Below are 16,656 nucleotides of genomic sequence, written 5' to 3' on the forward strand. Positions count from 1 at the left end.
GCTGCCGGTGTGTGTGGGGTGTGTGGGCAGAGCCTGGGGGCGGGGCCTGGGGCACGTCCGGGGCGGGGCTCGCGGGGAGGGGGCCAAGGGTGGGGGAGGGGTCGGGGGATGAGGGCTGGAAGGCGCCCTGTCCGCACCTCGCTCTGGCGGCGGATCTCTCCCGCTGCCCGTGCCCTGGGTCCCAGGAAGCGCCCTCGCTGTGTGACGCTAAACAAGTGTGCACACCTCTCTGAGCCTCAGGGACTTCTAGCAAAATGGTGGAGCTGGTACCCGGCTGTACGGCAAATTGGGAGCGGCGTAGGGTAGCGCTTAAGAGCGAGGACTCTGTGGAGTCCTTACTCCGCCGCCAGATAACTTCCGTAAACTAAGGATGATAATAGTGCCACCTCATAGGTTTGTTAAGATTAAGTGAGTTAATATTTATAAAGTGTTTAGAACAGTGCCTGTTTCGTGCTAAGTGCTATTTAAGTATTTGTTAGACTAACTACAGGAGGTCTCGCTCCGAGATTTTCTCCTAACCCCCGTCCACCCCCAACATTCCTGTTTGCCAGCCAAGCCTTGCTTTCGCACGGGCTGGGCCCTCTGCCTGAAAATCCATACCCACCTTTTCTCTGGGCTTTCGCATCATTCCTTTGTGAAGTCTTCTCTACTCCTGACAGGACATGTGAGTCTATGGCAACAGGTAAGTGTGAAAAATACGAACGCTAAGAGCACAGGAGGCCTTGGGTTTAAGCCAGCTCTATTGTATACCAGCCCTAGCATGATCCCAGGCAACGTGCTGGCCTTTGAGCCTCGGTTTTCTTACGGGTAAAACGGAATTAATACCACCTTCAACCTCATGTGCTGTCGTGAGAGTTATAATTTCCAGATAAGCCCATGAAGTACTCAGCGCTTGCTGACACACAGCAAGTCCTCCTTAGGGGTAGTGGTATTACTTCACCTTCTTTCCTCTTCTAAACTGTGTCTTACTTGAGACACAGTGAAGGCAAAGACCCCCAGTCCAAAGTCCCGAGGTTAGGCAGAGCGTCCCTTTTCCTGTGGAGAGGGACAGAGAGAGGTTACTTTCAGCTGGAAAGGAGCAGGCTGAGCTGACCACATGACTCCTGGACTCGTTTCTCTGGGCTGTGTGTCCACTGCTGCAGAGGGGGCACCCTGGCTGGGCCCGGAGCTCTGGAAGGGGGAGCAGGCCCCTTCTGGACACACACCTGCCGGCGGCTTCTATTTCTGTGGTCAACCAGCTGCTCAGCCTGGAAAACTTGGGGGTACCTCTTCTTCAGGTACCAGCGGCCACCAAGTCGTGTTGATTTCAATTTCTGTACCACCCCGTCCTCCTTCCCTCCCTGCTGTCTGCAGGGCCTCTGCTCCTCTGGTCTCACCTCCATTCCTGACCTTCACTGTCATGCCCTGTGTGACTGATGCTGCCGGAGAGGGAGCAAGGCCCAGCCTGCTTAGTTTACCAGCTCTGCCTCACCTCCACACCGGCATTTTCTACATCTCTACTCTTGCTCGGGTTGTTCCCTCTGCCCGATTCCCTCCACTTCCCCCCTCAGTGTGCCAGAATGCTTCAGACTGCACAAAGTACCTCTGGAATGGGGCTTCTGGAAAGTGTCCCAGAGTCCCCCAAGAGAGAATCTTTATCTTCTTTACCCTTGGGCCCGTCTTTCTTTCTTTCTTTCTTTCTTTCTTTCTTTCTTTCTTTCTTTCTTTCTTTCTTTCTTTCTTTCTTTCTCTTCCTCCTTCTTTCCTTCTTTCTTTCTTTAAGTTTATTTATTTTGAGAGAGAGGGAGAGAGTTCATGGGGCTCAAACTCATGAATCATGAGACCATGACCCGACCCAAAATCAGGAGTAGGTCGCTCAACTGACTGAGCCACCCAGGCACCCCATACCTTTGGTGTTTCTTAGTGTGCTGCTGGTCCTTCCTATCCTCCCCTAGATGGAGCACCCTGAGGACGGCTTCTGTGGTGGAGACACATGGTGAAGGAGTGAAGGCAGGTGATAATGAACGATCATATGAGTAGCTAGTCTGCCTGTTTCCTGCCAACGCTTCTAGTATTTCCTTAAGTACCTTTTTGGTTTTGCCACTTCCCTGCTCAAATTCTCCATAGCTCCTTGTTTCCAAGCACATTCAGTCTATTGTTCATGCCTCTTCCCAGCTGTGAGTATGTCTCACTCAGCCCATGGGTCACACTCACCATCAGGCTGCCTTTCCTTCTCTAGACCAGCCCTGTGTTGGTCACTTCCCCAGGGATAGACGCATATGTGTCTGTTGCTAGCTTTATGGAGCCCCTAAACTGGAAAGGATGGAAGAGGAGAAATGGACAGCAATAATACCAAGTTGAGTGTACAGGGATAAGAATGTGCATAGGAGCAGAACTTGTACCCCAGAAGAAGGAGAGGGAGTAGAGAGCTTCAGGGAAGGGAGGGGGCATGCTGAGCAGGGTTTAGAAGGCTGAACATGAGTTCACCAGGTGGATCATAGGGAAGGCCATTCTTGCAAGAGGGAAGAACATGTGCAAAGACAGCAGGTAGAGAGAGAGTAATTGCTAAAAGGAAGAAAGAATCTCTAGACCATACTCAGAGACTGATGGTGGACCCCTGGATTCAGACTCCTGAGTCCCAGTTCTGCAATTTATTTGCCAAACATCACTGAGCAAATCCCTTCTCTCTGAGCCTCAAGACTCATATCTGTAAAATAGGTATAACAATTTCCTCCTGGATCGGCCTGAGGAAAAATGGATATGTGTAAAAGTTTATCCAAATAAACAGTACTAATTAATAATGTCAAATCAAATCCCCTTCCCGTGGTCAGGGTAGCATTAGAAGACAAAGCAGAGTGGCCAGAAAAACAGCTTTACCTTCACCCCACTTCATCATACCTGCCCAAAGAGACCCCCCGTTATCTGCTTGAAATTCCATTTCTGGGTGTTCTCTCTCTGTAAAAGTTTTATGACCCCCCCTAGAGGCTGCCTTTTAGAGGTAAATTCATGAGAAGCTATTAACTGAATCAGAGGTTAGATTCTCAGGTGGGCTAGTTTATTTTGGGGGGTGGCTGAGTCCTGGAAAACAGGATTTAACTCCAACCAGAGAGGTAACACCAGAGAAAAAGCCTAAATGGCATCTGAGCCTGCAAGTTTGGGATGTGAGGGAAGAGAGAGCATGAGCAAATGCCAGGAAGGGGTCATGAAGGTGTAGCCTAAACCACAGACCCCTCCTAGGCAGCCCCTGTGGCTGCCACGTAGGGACTTGGGAGAGAGAGGAGATCAAGTTAGGGAGAACTGGAGCTATGGAAGAGCTGGGGTCATAAAGCCCCTCAAATGCCAGGGTATAGGAGTTAAGACTTTATTCAGTGAGCGTTGGGGAGCCATGGAGGGTTTTTGAGTAGGGGAAGGACCGAAGGAAATCTCAGCTTCCCCTCAAGCCTCCCCTACCCCAAGGCTTTAACGAAGGCTGAAAAGGAGGCTGTGGAGTCCTGGTGCTCAGCTTGGAGGGACTTAGGGCCCCCTCCACTCCCCCTCAACCCCAAGCTGTGCTCACACTGGCAGCTTTGTTCCCTGGAGGCTGCCTTTAGCTCTGGAAGGAACTCGACTTTTTCTGGGTCTGATTCCAAGCAGTTCCAGCCCCAGCCAGTCGGAGGAAGGGCTCTCTGGGACTGAAGGGGCGGTGCCAGGTGGCCCAGCGGCTGCTGGCGCCGGGGTGCGTGCTTGAGAGCACGCACGTGGGCTCGGGCGGAGCTGTGCAGGGCGGTCCTAGCGGCTCCCTAGCCTCGAGTGAGTAAGGAGGCCCGGGAAGAGGTTTTTTTTTTTTTTTTTTTTTTTTTTTTTTGCCTTTTGCCTTTAAAGGCAAGCGTCCCGGAGAAAAGGCGAAAAACCGTTGCTGAGTAAGCCTCCGCTGATGCAAGGGGGGCTGGCCCTGGCTGGGACCGGGGCGCCCCTAATCCTGAGTATGTTTTGCAACTCAAATCCTCCCAGGCTGCAGGTAAACACGGTGTTGGACTCCAGGAAGGCCTGATGGGCCAAGCAGGACAGTTTTCTGTTTAGTATTTTCATTCTAATTTGCACACCTGTTCAAACCACCCGCTGTCCGAGAACTTTTCAGTTTGCCTTCTTTATCCTTTCGTGCACCCTTCCCCGGATCTCTGCAAGCGTTCTCATCGGGGCAACCACCTGCTCGCTAATGCTGGAGGACAAAGAGGGAATATATATTCCTTCTCCATTCTCTCCTGAGCGCCAGGCTTGTCTGTACAGCTGCCTCCATGAGAGCCCTTTAAATGTTCTACAGGTACCTACCTGGCACTCACTTTAACTCTAAATCCATCTTCCCCCGCCACCCACCCCCACGGTCCCCACCTCAGAGATGGCTCCTCTATCCACCAGATTGCCTAAGCCAGAGATCTAGCATCTTCCTTGACTCCTCTTTCTCTCTCATTCCTAATACCCTGTCCTAAGAACCCTGTCCTTCCAAAATATCACTGGACTCCACCCCCTCCTCTTCGTCCCCGCTGGCCCTGAGCCAGCACAGTCTAGAACCCCCGTGTATCCATGCTCCCACTTGCCACCATAGTGGTCTCTCTAAAACGCCCAGCCACCGCATCCTTCCCTTGTTTAAACATCTTTCCCAGGCATGCCACACATGGCTACATCTCGCAGACATAATGTGGAGTGAAAGAAGCCATATGCAAAAGAGTGTGATTTCATGTGTACAAAATTCAGAAACAGGCAAAACTTACCTGAGGGATTAGAAGTCTGGATAATAGTTACCCTTGGAGGGAAGGCAGTGACTATGAGGGGAGCTGATATGAGCGCTGGGACTGGTTGGTATAAGGCAGGATCAACATTACTGACATTTTCCTTTTGCCCTGAGCTTTCATATGACTCAACACGGTACCATTACTAATCCCGTCTTCATATAAAATTTAGATATTTTGTCATCATGGATTTTTTTACATTAACTTTGAGTTTTTGAAAAATACCACATTGAAACATTGTTTATCTTGATGACTGAACTTTTTGACCCCTCCCCCCACCCCGCCTTAAATTTTACTGTGGAGGTGAGCGCCTCACTTGCTATATCCTAGCCCTGACCCGGCTGGGAATGTTTTGTAATCAGGGTGTTAGTTACAGGGTGTGTCCAGTTTGTAGAAATTCACCAAGCTGTATACACTTTCAATTTTTGCACTTTTCTGTATGTACATTATGCTTCTATTAATTTTTTTCCTTTTTTTACTTAACGAAGTAAGTCCATTTGCCCTAGCATCTGTAGCACCAAGAACAGTACCTGGCACATGCTGGAACTCAGTACATAGTTGTTGAAAGAATGGATACAATATTATTCCAGTTAACTTAATTCCCACAAGAACTTGATGAGATAAATATTTTTCTCTCCCATTTTCTTTTTTAAATTTTTTTTCATGTTCATTTTTGAGACAGAGAGAGCAGGAGAGGGGCAGAGAGAGAGGGAAACACAGAATCCAAAGCAGGCTCCAGGCTCTGAGCTGTCAGCACAGAGCCCAACATAGGGCTCGAACTCATGAACCGGGAGATCATGACCTGAGCCGAAGTCAGAGGCTTAACCGACTGAGACACCCAGGTGCCCCTCTCCCATTTGTAAAAGAGACAACCGAGATTCAGGGAAGTGAAGTAATTTGACCGAGATCAGGTAGTAAGTGTGAGTTCTAGCACCTTGATGAAAAAAGTAAAAAAAACTCTGACAAGCAGCACTTGTTCAGGTACTTGGCCTAACACCAGCACAAGCATGTACCTGGGTCTGGCTCTTATCAATTAGATTACAATGATTTGAGCCTTATCTTTCCCCAGGTAATGACCTCTTTGGGGCAGGGGCTCAGGCTTCTGTCTTCTCTCTGTCCAACTAGTTGCTTAGCACAAGGAAGAGGCTGTAAATGTTTAATAAATAAATGAAGCAAAGGATGAAAGAATGAATGAGTGAGGAGTCTGTCAGTGATATGTGGTGTGGAGAGCACAGGTATTGGAGACAGATCTGCTAGCTGTGTGTCTTTGGGCATATTACGTAGGCTTTCTGAGTCTCGATTTCCCCAACTGTAAAATGAGAGGAATATTAGTACGTACCTCAAAGACCGATTGAGAATAGGAAGTGAGAAAATGATTGTCGGGTGACTGGCATATAATCAATACTTGAAAAATGATAACTGTGTTTTACATCCTCAAAGCTGGATTTACGTCAGGGTGGCAGGAATCTACCTCTTTGGATTTCCACGTGTTGTTTTCTGGGGGTCTCTGGAGTTAGAAGGAGGGGACCTGATGCAGCCATGAGGGCTTTCCTCCTCAAGCCCACAGACAGGGAGAGCACTGGAACAGTCCTGAAGTTGGCCTTATGGCTCAGCTCCATCCGGCCAGTGGTACCATCTTTGACATGTTGTGTTCTCTCTGTGAGCCTCAGTTTTGTCTCTGTAAAATGGAGCTCAGAACAGTCTTGACTCTATGGGGGCCACTGAGGAGGGTTCATCAGCTTGTCCCTGGGCCTCGTGCCCAGTAGACTCTCTGTTAAGGTTGCTTCCGAGGAATTAATCTGGCACCCTAAGGTAGGACCAGCAAGAAGACTGGAGCGTCTCAGCGACCCTGAGAAGCCCAAGGACTGATGGGAAAAACAAACAGCCCGACCGGGGTCTCTTTTGTTCTTAGAGACTTGTTTCTCCTGAAAAATAACATTGCCCTTTATACTGATGCAACTTTTTTTAAGTGTGTAAGATACCTTCCCACGCATCATTCCTTGCATCCTCCTCACACCTTGTGCTGAGGGCAAGACTAGATTTATTCAGATTTCCGCAGCGCGGTTGAGGAGACCGAGACGCGCAGGAGTCAGACGCCACACCAGATCTGGTAGCAAATCGAAGGTATGAAACCTGGGCTTCTTAATGGCCGGATACCACCGTGCGGCGATTGGGATCCAGACAGCTCATTCCCTAAGCAAGCAGCCTCGACCCAGCAGGTGTCACGCTGTGCTCACCCCCCCTCCCCCAGCCCCCACCTGGATGCCACCTGGCAGTCACACGCACATTCATCAGGAGTTGCTGGCTGACTCACACCGTTTATACCAGAGCTGACTCATGCTTTAGAAGGGGGAGAGTGAAAACCAGTTGGGCGCCCAGAGAAACCCTCCCTTCCTCCATGAGGCTTGAAATGAATGCCCCAAATCCATGGAAGTTTAGTTCTAAAAAAAGGAAAAGTGTCGTGGGCTGGCTGGAGACAGAGGACTCAGAGAGGGTTGGTGGTTCCGCCATGCTGAGCTGTGTTACAGGTCTGCTGGGTGACTTCAGGCCAGTCACTGTCCCTTTCTAAGCCTCAGTCTCTTCCATTTTGTAACGAGGAGCTTGTAACAGGTACCCTCCAAGGCCCTCCTGACTCTGGGTTGAGAGGCCTTGTCATAAGAAAAAGTCATGTGTGGGGCGCCTGGGTGGCTCAGTCGGTTAAGGGTCCAACTCTTGATTTCGGCTCAGGTCATGATCTCACGGTTTGTGGATTCGACCCCTGCATCCGGCTCTGTGCTGACAGTGTAGAGCCTGCTTGGGATTCTCTCTCTCTCTCTCTCTCTCTCTGACCCTCCCCCCACTTGCTTTCTATCTTTCTCTCAAAATAAATAAACTTAAAAAAAAAAAGAAGTCATGTGTATGGACAATTTGCTGTGTGCCAGGCGCATGGCTAAGTGCTCAGCATGGAATTATCTTCTTTAATTCTTATAACCAATCCCAGACCCACTCCATTTCACAAAGAAGTTAACCAAGGTGCATTTCTTGAGTAATGTGCCCCAGGTCAAGCAAGTAAACAAGTGGCAGATCTGAGAACTGAACCCAGTCTGTTCCTAGAACTCTCATAAACTGTGCTACACCCATTCTGTTGATCTTGCTAGACCTCATTTTTCTCGTTAAAAAAAAAAAATCGTGGTAAAATATACACAACATGAAATTTACCATTTTAGCCACTTTTAAGGTACAGTCCGGTGGCATTAAGTGCAACCATCACCACCATCCATCCCCAGAACTTTTTCATCCTCCCGAAGTGAAACTCCTTACCCATTGAACAGTCACCCCCATCACCTTACCCCCAGCCCCTGGCAACCACCATATTACTTTGGGTCTCTATGAATCTGACTGGTCTGGGTACCTCATATAAATTTTTCTCATCTTTAAAATTATGATAATAAAAGTTAGGGTAATTTGTTCCTTCTCCCAGGGGAGCACTTGGCCCCAGTTCTTCCATTCAACAGCTGTGTGCCCTCAGGCAGTTTGCTTCATCTCTCTCTCTCTCTCTCTCTCTCTCTCTCTCTCTCTCTCTCTGAGTCTCCCGTTTCCACAACCCTAAAATTGGCCTAATGAGCCCTGACTTGTGGGGCTGTTAGCAGGATTCCAGGAGACCGTGAGTGAAGGTGTTCGGAGGGTGTGATGCCACTGCTAGGGCTTGTTATATGTACCTTCTTCCTGGAGCACTGGGACCGGGACCCTGGCTTAGATTTAGGGGTATGAGAGCTGGAAAGATGTTCAGGTTGCACATGTCAACCTATGTACAGATGAGAAGACTGAGGCCCAGAGAGGTAGAAATGACTTGTCCAGAGTCGTGCACAGAACTCCACGCATCTGTGGGCATCTATGCCCTGAACGCTGTGACCTGCAGATGGCAGGTGCCCAATAGATGTTTGCTGCTGAGGCTGGAAGGTGCAGGCCATGGCATAAAGAGAGGGCCTTGACTGCTCAGCTATGGAGCCCTGCCCTCAGGCAGCTTGCATTCCATCCTGTGTACCTGGTATTGGAAGGTGGCTGGTAGAGCCTTGCTTATAGCAGGTGCTGGGGCGATATTCTTCTATCTTGGCTTGTTCTTCTTTTCACTGGTTCCCAGAGGCCTGGGAGGTCCTCTGTGCCTGAGAGTCCCATCTTTCTTATACCCTTAGAGGAATCATTGTTGGGATTTTTTGGGTGCAAGTATCAACATATTTAAGCCAACTTCAACCAACAAAGGAGAATTTATTAAAGGATACAGAGGTGCCTCACAAACCAGGGGCAGAAAGGCAGTTGGATGCTGACAAAGCTGTGCCATCAGCGAGGAGGCTGCCACAGGGATGGTCTGTGTCACTCATCCCTGCTTTATTCTTCTTTCTCTGCCCAGACAGGCATGTCTCCACAAGGCAGATTATGCCAGAATATGCGTGGGACCATTTCAACGACCCTCAGGCTGATTTGACTGTCTCCTGGTCCTGATTCTAAGTTTGTAGACAAGAGAAGCATATCAGCCCAGTTTGGGTGAGATGTTTATCTTGGGTCTGATTGGCTATAGTCAGGTGATGGGGTCATAGAGCACATACCAGGCTGGCAGGGCTCACCTCTGTGTGGGGGTGGGGCGGAGGAAGATGTGTGATTCCTGATGGAGGCACACAGGCAAATATGTGCACCCATTAAAAATGTTGTTTAGGGGCGCCTGCATGGCTCAGTCGGTTAAGCGTCCGACTTCGGCTCAGGTCACGATCTCACGGTCCGTGGGTTCGAGCCCCGCGTCGGGCTCTGTGCTGACAGTTCAGAGCCTGGAGCCCGTTTCAGATTCTGTGTCTCCCTCTCTCTCTCTGCCCCTCCCCTGTTCATGCTCTGTCTCTCTCTGTCTCAAAAAAATAAATAGACGTTAAAAAAAATTTTAAAAAAGGGGCGCCTGGGTGGCGCAGTCGGTTAAGCGTCCGACTTCAGCCAGGTCACGATCCCCCGGTCCGTGAGTTCGAGCCCCGCGTCAGGCTCTGGGCTGATGGCTCGGAGCCTGGAACCTGTTTCCGATTCTGTGTCTCCCTCTCTCTCTGCCCCTCCCCCGTTCATGCTCTGTTTCTCTCTGTCCCAAAAAAAAAAAAAAAAAATTAAAAAAAAAATGTTGTTTAATGGACATATACCGTCATTGACATGGAAAGAAAGTCAAGAGGGTTTTTTTGGATGAACAAAACAGGTTACAGAACAAGCATGTTTATACCATTTTTAAAAGTAAACATCATATGTAATGTAAATGAATCTCTATACACAAATGTAGGCTAAATATTAATTGAAATGACGAGTAGTAGACTTAGGGGTAATTTTTATTTTCTTCTTTTGTAATATCTGCATTTTTCTGATTTTTTTCCCTAAAGAATGAATATCAGTTGAGTCATAATGAAGGTGCTCTTACTTCACAGGGCTGCAGTGTGTGCTAAGACATTTATTCACTTATTCCATAAATATTTACTAACCATCTCGTACGTGATGGTGTTTGCGAAAGCCATGCAGTGATGGGCCAGTGGTAGATACTCAATTAACTGGGCTCAGCCAAGGCTCTTCTGTCAGGTGGCACACACGGGAGCTGGGTGCTCGGTCACAGGTGCTCTGTTCTATGGGTCTACATACATTTCAAAAATCTAGGAAATGAAAACACTGGGGTGCTTCCACTATCTAAGCCACTCCAAGCTGAGTGGCTTTAGACAGCAATGATATATGATTTCTCCTGATTTTGTGGATTCAGCAATTCTGCTCCCTGTGGTGCAGCTGAATTTCCTCATGCAGGTGCATTCAGCGGGATACTTGGTGCGGGCCGGTCTCTGCACGTGGTGTCACACTCTCCTCTGTCTCCAGTAGCCTGGGCTTCCTTACATCCTTGTGTCTGGGGCTAACGGGGAGTATTCCAAGTGGGCAAACCCCAATGTGGGAAAACGTATCAAGCCTGCTCGTATCAATGCAAATTGTTCTGAATATAATTTGCTTTGTTGTCTAATCTATAAGGAGCACTTTCTCAGTAAGTGAATATTCTTCCCAGCTTGACTTTTAATGGTTGACTGATAGACTATCATTGGTTTAACCAATCTCCCATTGATAAATGTTTAGGTGGCTTTCATTTGAGGGCAGTTGTAAACAACTCTATGAAGACCAACTTTGTACCAAGAACTAGGTATGAATCCTTTCAAGAGAGGGATTATGAGGTCAAAGGACAGGAATTTTTAAAGCGTTGCCAAGTCACCCGTCAAAAAACATGGTATGCATTGCACTTCTACCAGTGTAAAGGGACCTGCCCTTCTCACAGTCCTCTGCCAATACTGGGTGTGGTCTGTCTTTTTTGTCTTTGTCCATTGGATCGGTGAAAAATAGTATCTCATCGTCTTCAGAAGAGAGAAAATTAAAAGTTGCCTCACCCAGAGGCTTAAGGAGAGTTCTTGTCATTTACTCAGAAGTGGCCCTTTAGGCCCTTTTGTGTCTAAAATCAGTGGACACAAAGCCAGTGCGATGCAATGTGTTTCTGTCCGCTGACTCAGGCTGTAAAAAGGAACACAGTGCTGACAGCTGAGCTCCTGACAGTGGAGATGAGGTCACTGTGTCCCCGCTGTGCGGTCGATCGGGACAAGTGCTCTGCTTTCCGGTCTGGTGTCTGCGGGTCTTCCGGTAGTCACAGGGCACATGGCCTCACCTGCCACGCTGCCACACCCATCTTGGGTCTGGCTCTTTCCCCTCTGACCCACTCTGGAGGGCCTGATAGTTAGGTCTGGACCTGGCTGGCTATGACTAATGAGAGTTGTAAGGAGAGGCATATAAAGCGGGACCCTGCGTCCTTGGCCTTGAACAGCCAGAGCCATTCCTCATGGCCTCAAAAACTCATGAACTGGGGGACACCTTCCTGTGTGGTAGCAAGTGTCCTGGACTTGAGCCAGCAAGCAATGGAGCCTTTCTGAGCCTCAATTTCTTCATCTAGAATCTTCATCTAGAATGTGGGGGTAATAGAGCTTTAAGGATTATGTTCTTTCTCTTGCCTGATACCTGTAACTTTCACGGGATCCTCCAAGGTTGGGAGTGTCCTGCCCACTTTACAGATGTGGCAAAATGAGGCCCAGAGAAGGGAAATAACTTGCCCCCAATCGTGCAGCTAATAAATAGCAGAACTGGAAACATGAGTGTGATTTTAAAACCCTGCTGTCACCCAGCTGGACCAGTAGAGCATTCTCAGTGGGTGGGATGGCTGGGCTGGGGACCCACCACGGAGAGCCAAGTTTACTGCTGGAGTTCTCCAAAAGGGTGCTTGACTTCACAGCTATGATTCTACTTTGTTCCACTCTTCCCTCAGAAGGAGGCAGGGCCCTTCACTTAGTAACTGCTACCATTTACCTAGGGAGGTATTACGCCTGTGTTAGGCGCCCTTTATATGTACCTACTGCCTTTCCGCGTTCAATTCCCATGGTGATTCTGTGCAAAGGTCTTCTTGTGATCCCATTCATTGGATGGGGTGCTGGGGCACAGGGAAGTTCAGTGACCTGCCAGGGCAACGGTGCTGAGTTGCATGCTCACTGGAGTGAGGTACTCGGGGCTGGACCACCACCAGTATTTGCAAAGCATCTTGTCCTCTGATCACCAGAGCCTCTTCTCAGCCCTGGAAGGCAACCACTGTTTGCCTTACAGATGGAGAAACTGAGGCCCAGGGAGGGGAGGAGGCTTGTTTCCTCTACAGACTCAGCCTACTCAGTCCAGATTGCTGTATGGGGAAGTAATGGAGAAAAACTTGCCAGCAATGAACGGACTTCAGCCTGCCAGCTGAAGTGGACTCAGCCAAGGCTGGGTGTTCCTTCCAGGGAACTCAAGGTGGGGCAGGATGAATGGGAATGAGCTTAGAGGGCAGGCCAGGCCAGAAGGAGGAGAGGGCTGGTCTCTGGGGGTGTCATGGGATGAGAAAGGGAGCCTAGAATGGGGCTTGGCCTATGGATTCCTTACCAGCATGTTTAAAAAGGGGCCATGTGGGAGTGTGGAGCTCGGGAATCAGGGCTCCTGGGTGTAAATAATGTGTGTGCTACTTATGGAAATGGGGAGTTTGGAAAAAAATTATTATATATATATAAAAAAAAAAAGTGGTGAGTTTGGGGGCAATATTTCCCTGAGCCTCAGTCCTTATTTGTAAAAGGGCTGAAGTGTGGTGGGTAAGACTGTGCAATCTGGCGCGATCTGGAGCAGTGCCTGGGGTAGATCCCGGCTCTGCCACTTCCAGGGTGACCCAGGGCAAGGGCGTTTGCCTCTCTGGGTCTCAGTTTCCTCATCTGTGTGATGGGCCTGCTAGTAATAGTACCCCCCTCACCTGGCTGTTGTGAGGATTTAATGGCTTCAAGCAGGCTTTTCCCCTAATCAGTCTTTGCTTCCACTGTCATCATCATTATGATCATCATTTACCTCCAAGGATGTTTGGAAGGATTTACCAAGGCTGCTGGTGCAAACTGGCGCAGCCTTTATTAGATAATTACTGAGCAGAGTGGCAGGTGTTGTGAAATTCACAGGAAGGAGATAAAAGTTCTGCCTGGCTGGGTAGGAGAAGGGTGTGGAAGGCTTCCTGGGGAAGTGGCGTTTTCTGGGCATGAAAGGATGTACAGAAGTTCCCCAGGTAGAGGAGGGGGCAGGTAGAGAGATGAATTTGAGGAAGGGATCAGCGGTGAGAGAGCCTGAGCGTGTCTGGGAACCACAGAGCTGTTTCATTAGTTCCTATGCCTGTCGTCCATGTGACAAAATCACCCAGAATACTTTAGAAAAACACGGATTTTTGTCGTTCAACCCAGCAATATGCTGAGTAGTAGGTGTCAGGTAGGACCTAGGAATCACTGTGGTTAAGGCTCCCTAGGAAATTCTGGTGCCCAACCAGGTATGAGAACCCCCTGCTCTGCGGAGGAGGCTATCTCTAAGCAGGGATAGGCCTCACTGAAATACCAATCCCAGACCTCTAAGATCTGAGCAGAAATCTTGAGAAGGTGGGGAGGTAATACAAGCAATCCCTGACTTGGACTCCTCACGCCCTCCCCCTCTCCAAGAGAGTCCCACATTCTGATGGCCACATTTGCCACCAGGGATAGACCCCGGAGATGCTCCTCCCCTGGCCCCAAGTAGGACAACTTTCCTTCCCTCTGTCCATTCATCCATCTGTCCGTTCACCAGACACAGTTCTTGAGCTCCCTCACATGTGCCAGGCAAGGTTTTGGGTCCTGGAGGTACAGTGGTGAATAAAGCAGACACTCTGCGTTCCCCCTACAGAACTTTCCATCAGCCCCGGCTCCCTTAGCTGGCAGAGCATGGTGTGCTTCGTCATCAGGAATGTGGCTAAGTACAAGAGAACTGGGACAGGAAACCCACCCGGGGGGCTCAGACAGAGACAGCAGCAGCGCCCAGTGGCCCAGCCTCCAGACTCCGTGGCTTCCTGATTCTTCTCTCCCACAGGCCCCACCTCCTCTCCCAGATGGCTCAGGCCTTGCCTGCCCAGCTCTCAGACTCTCCCCATGGTGCCTCTGCCAGGCAGTTCCTGGTGCCCAGGGGAGGGGTGAGCTGTGCCGCCTCCACCTCACCCCCCAGCCCACAAAGAAGCCAACAGCCTTCGGTGAGTCCTGAGCAACTCTTCTCAAGGGCAGGGTCAAGGAGCATTTCCTCACAGGGGTAGCAGAAATAACAAACACGAGGAAATGACAGGGATTCTGAGGATTTCAGAGCACGCAGCCTGGGTACAGGATGGACCCACGCAGAGAGATGGGGGGAGAACCTTGTTGCAACAACTTCCTTGCCCCCCGCCAGAGCCATCTCCTTGCGTCTTCGTGCCTTTATTCAGTCCTTCTGGTTCATCACAATCCCTTGCCTGCTCCAACCCCACCCAAGCTGTCACCAGTGTGCGTGCTGCGATGTCACTGTCCCACTCACTCACTCTGCCATTCATTCGTTTCTTCCCTCATTCATTAAACATATAGGTGCCACGTGCCAGACACAGGATGAAGCCTTAGGCAGATGAGAGCCTCTCGTGGAATTGCCAGCTGAGTGGGTAAACAAACAACAATGGGACAACGGTAATATAATGTGACTATTGCCACCATGGAGTTTTGTTCAGGGTGCCAAAAACCCAGGGAGGAACCAAAGGAAGGCTGATTCTTGGTGAAGGAACAGGAACTTAAAGAGAGTGTAGCATATGGTGGGAACAGCAAGCATCAAGGCAGTGAAAGATGGTTTGCAATGGCTAGAGCACAAGGAAGTCTCATGGGACAGAGGGAGTGGAGCCTGGAGAGGTCAGAGGGGTGGTCCATGGAGGGCCTTGAATGCTGGGCTAAGGAACTAGAACTTTCCACCATAGGCAATGGGGAGCCATTGGAGGATTGTGAGCTGGGGAGGGACATGGTCAGATTTGTGTCTTAGAATGACAACGTGTGGCAGCTGGTTTGGAGGGAATGGGCTGGAGCAGGAAAGGCCAGGCAGAGCAGCCAGGAGAGGACGAGACATAGTCCAGGTGGGAGAAGCCAAGGCCTAACTAGGGCAGGACAGGTGGGTGGCTCAGCAGGTGTGAGCACCTCTGGGCATAAGAACCGAGGTCAGCGTGGGGCAGACAGGCTGCAGAGCTGGCCCCATCAGGGCGACTGGGCGATTTCAGGGCTTGAGGTCAAAGACAGGCTGAGGCAGGTAGGAGCTCTAGGAACTCTTGGCCTTTGGGCTGGGGTAGGCTCAGGGTCAGCAGATGCAGCTGGGTCTGGGTCTAGAGATTTGGGAGGTCCACAGCAGGACTCCAGCCTGCATGCAGGAATCAGGGCAAAGTCCAGCCCCGGAAAAGAGTTCCCAGGAGCCAGGCAGGGTGTCAGAGCCCTGGTCCTGAAGGAAGAGGCTACAAGGCAAAGAGCAGAGGACTCCTGCCTCCAGTTCCTTTATGTCATGAACCACTTCCCTTCTATGGCTACCTGTGAAGATGGGCTGCGGAGGCACCTGGGGCTACTTTCTTGCTCATGCTTCGTCCGTCTTCAGATGAGGCTCCCCTCAGACTCATCTTGAGTCCAATGACCATCTGCCCCCATCCTGGGGAACCGAAGTCTGCATGGGGTCTGACCTGCCCCTGGCTCCAAGCTCTGGTGAGGATGGACTCGGGCATGGCTCCACCCGCAAAGCGTGCAGTTGGAATGCCACATTGACCGCCAGGAAGTTTCTTGTAAAGATATATACACTTACATTACAATCCAGCAGTCCCACTGGTAGGTATTTACCCAACATGGAGGAGAGAGTATGTTCACCCAAAGACTTGTAGGTAAAAGGCCATAACAGCTCTATTTGTCATAGCCAAAGACTGGAAACGATCTACATGCTCACTGACAGGTGACTAAAGAAACAAATTATACAATGGGGCACTACTCAGCAACGAAAAAGCATGAGCTAGTAATGCATGCAGCAACATGGACAAATGTCAAAGCCAGTTGAATGAAAGAAGCCAGAAAAGAGAGAGAGCATACATAACACGTGTGATTCCATTTTTATGAAATTCTCGGAAATGCAAACTAATCTGTGTTGACAGAAAGCAGACCCATGGTTATCTGGGATGGAGGGTGGCGGAGGGATGACAAGGAGGATGACCAAGGGGATGAAGACCTTTCGGAGGTGATAGATAATGTGCATTATCTTGGTGGTAGCGAGAGTTTCAAGTGCGTATACATGTGTCAAAACTTGTCAGATTGTATCATTTAAGCATGTGCTGTTTCTTGTACGTCGGTTATACCTCAATAAAGCTGTTTGAAAACTCTGATGCTGGTTATGCGCGTCCAGGCTGGTCCTTACACAGCATCCGTCACCGTGTCTTCCTCCCAACCACCAGGGCACAGCGAAAGGTTGCTGTGCACCAAACTCCGTGTCCTAAATACTTCCACTAAATATA

General features: G+C 49.7%; 1 long non-coding RNA gene across 2 annotated transcripts; it reads left to right on the top strand.

The window, feature by feature from the left end:
• Positions 1 to 68: 68 nt before the first annotated feature.
• On the top strand, positions 69 to 16,527 carry LOC101095998. 2 transcript variants are annotated; one of them, XR_006584220.1, is made up of 3 exons: positions 69 to 682; positions 9,133 to 9,266; positions 14,723 to 16,527. It is a non-coding gene; the product is annotated as an uncharacterized LOC101095998 (long non-coding RNA). The 2 variants fall into 2 exon arrangements; XR_006584219.1 differs by lacking the exon at positions 9,133 to 9,266.
• The last annotated feature ends 129 nt before the right edge of the window (positions 16,528 to 16,656 follow it).

Source organism: Felis catus, chromosome C1 (genome assembly GCF_018350175.1).
Source record: "Felis catus isolate Fca126 chromosome C1, F.catus_Fca126_mat1.0, whole genome shotgun sequence".
NCBI lineage: Eukaryota > Metazoa > Chordata > Mammalia > Carnivora > Felidae > Felis > Felis catus.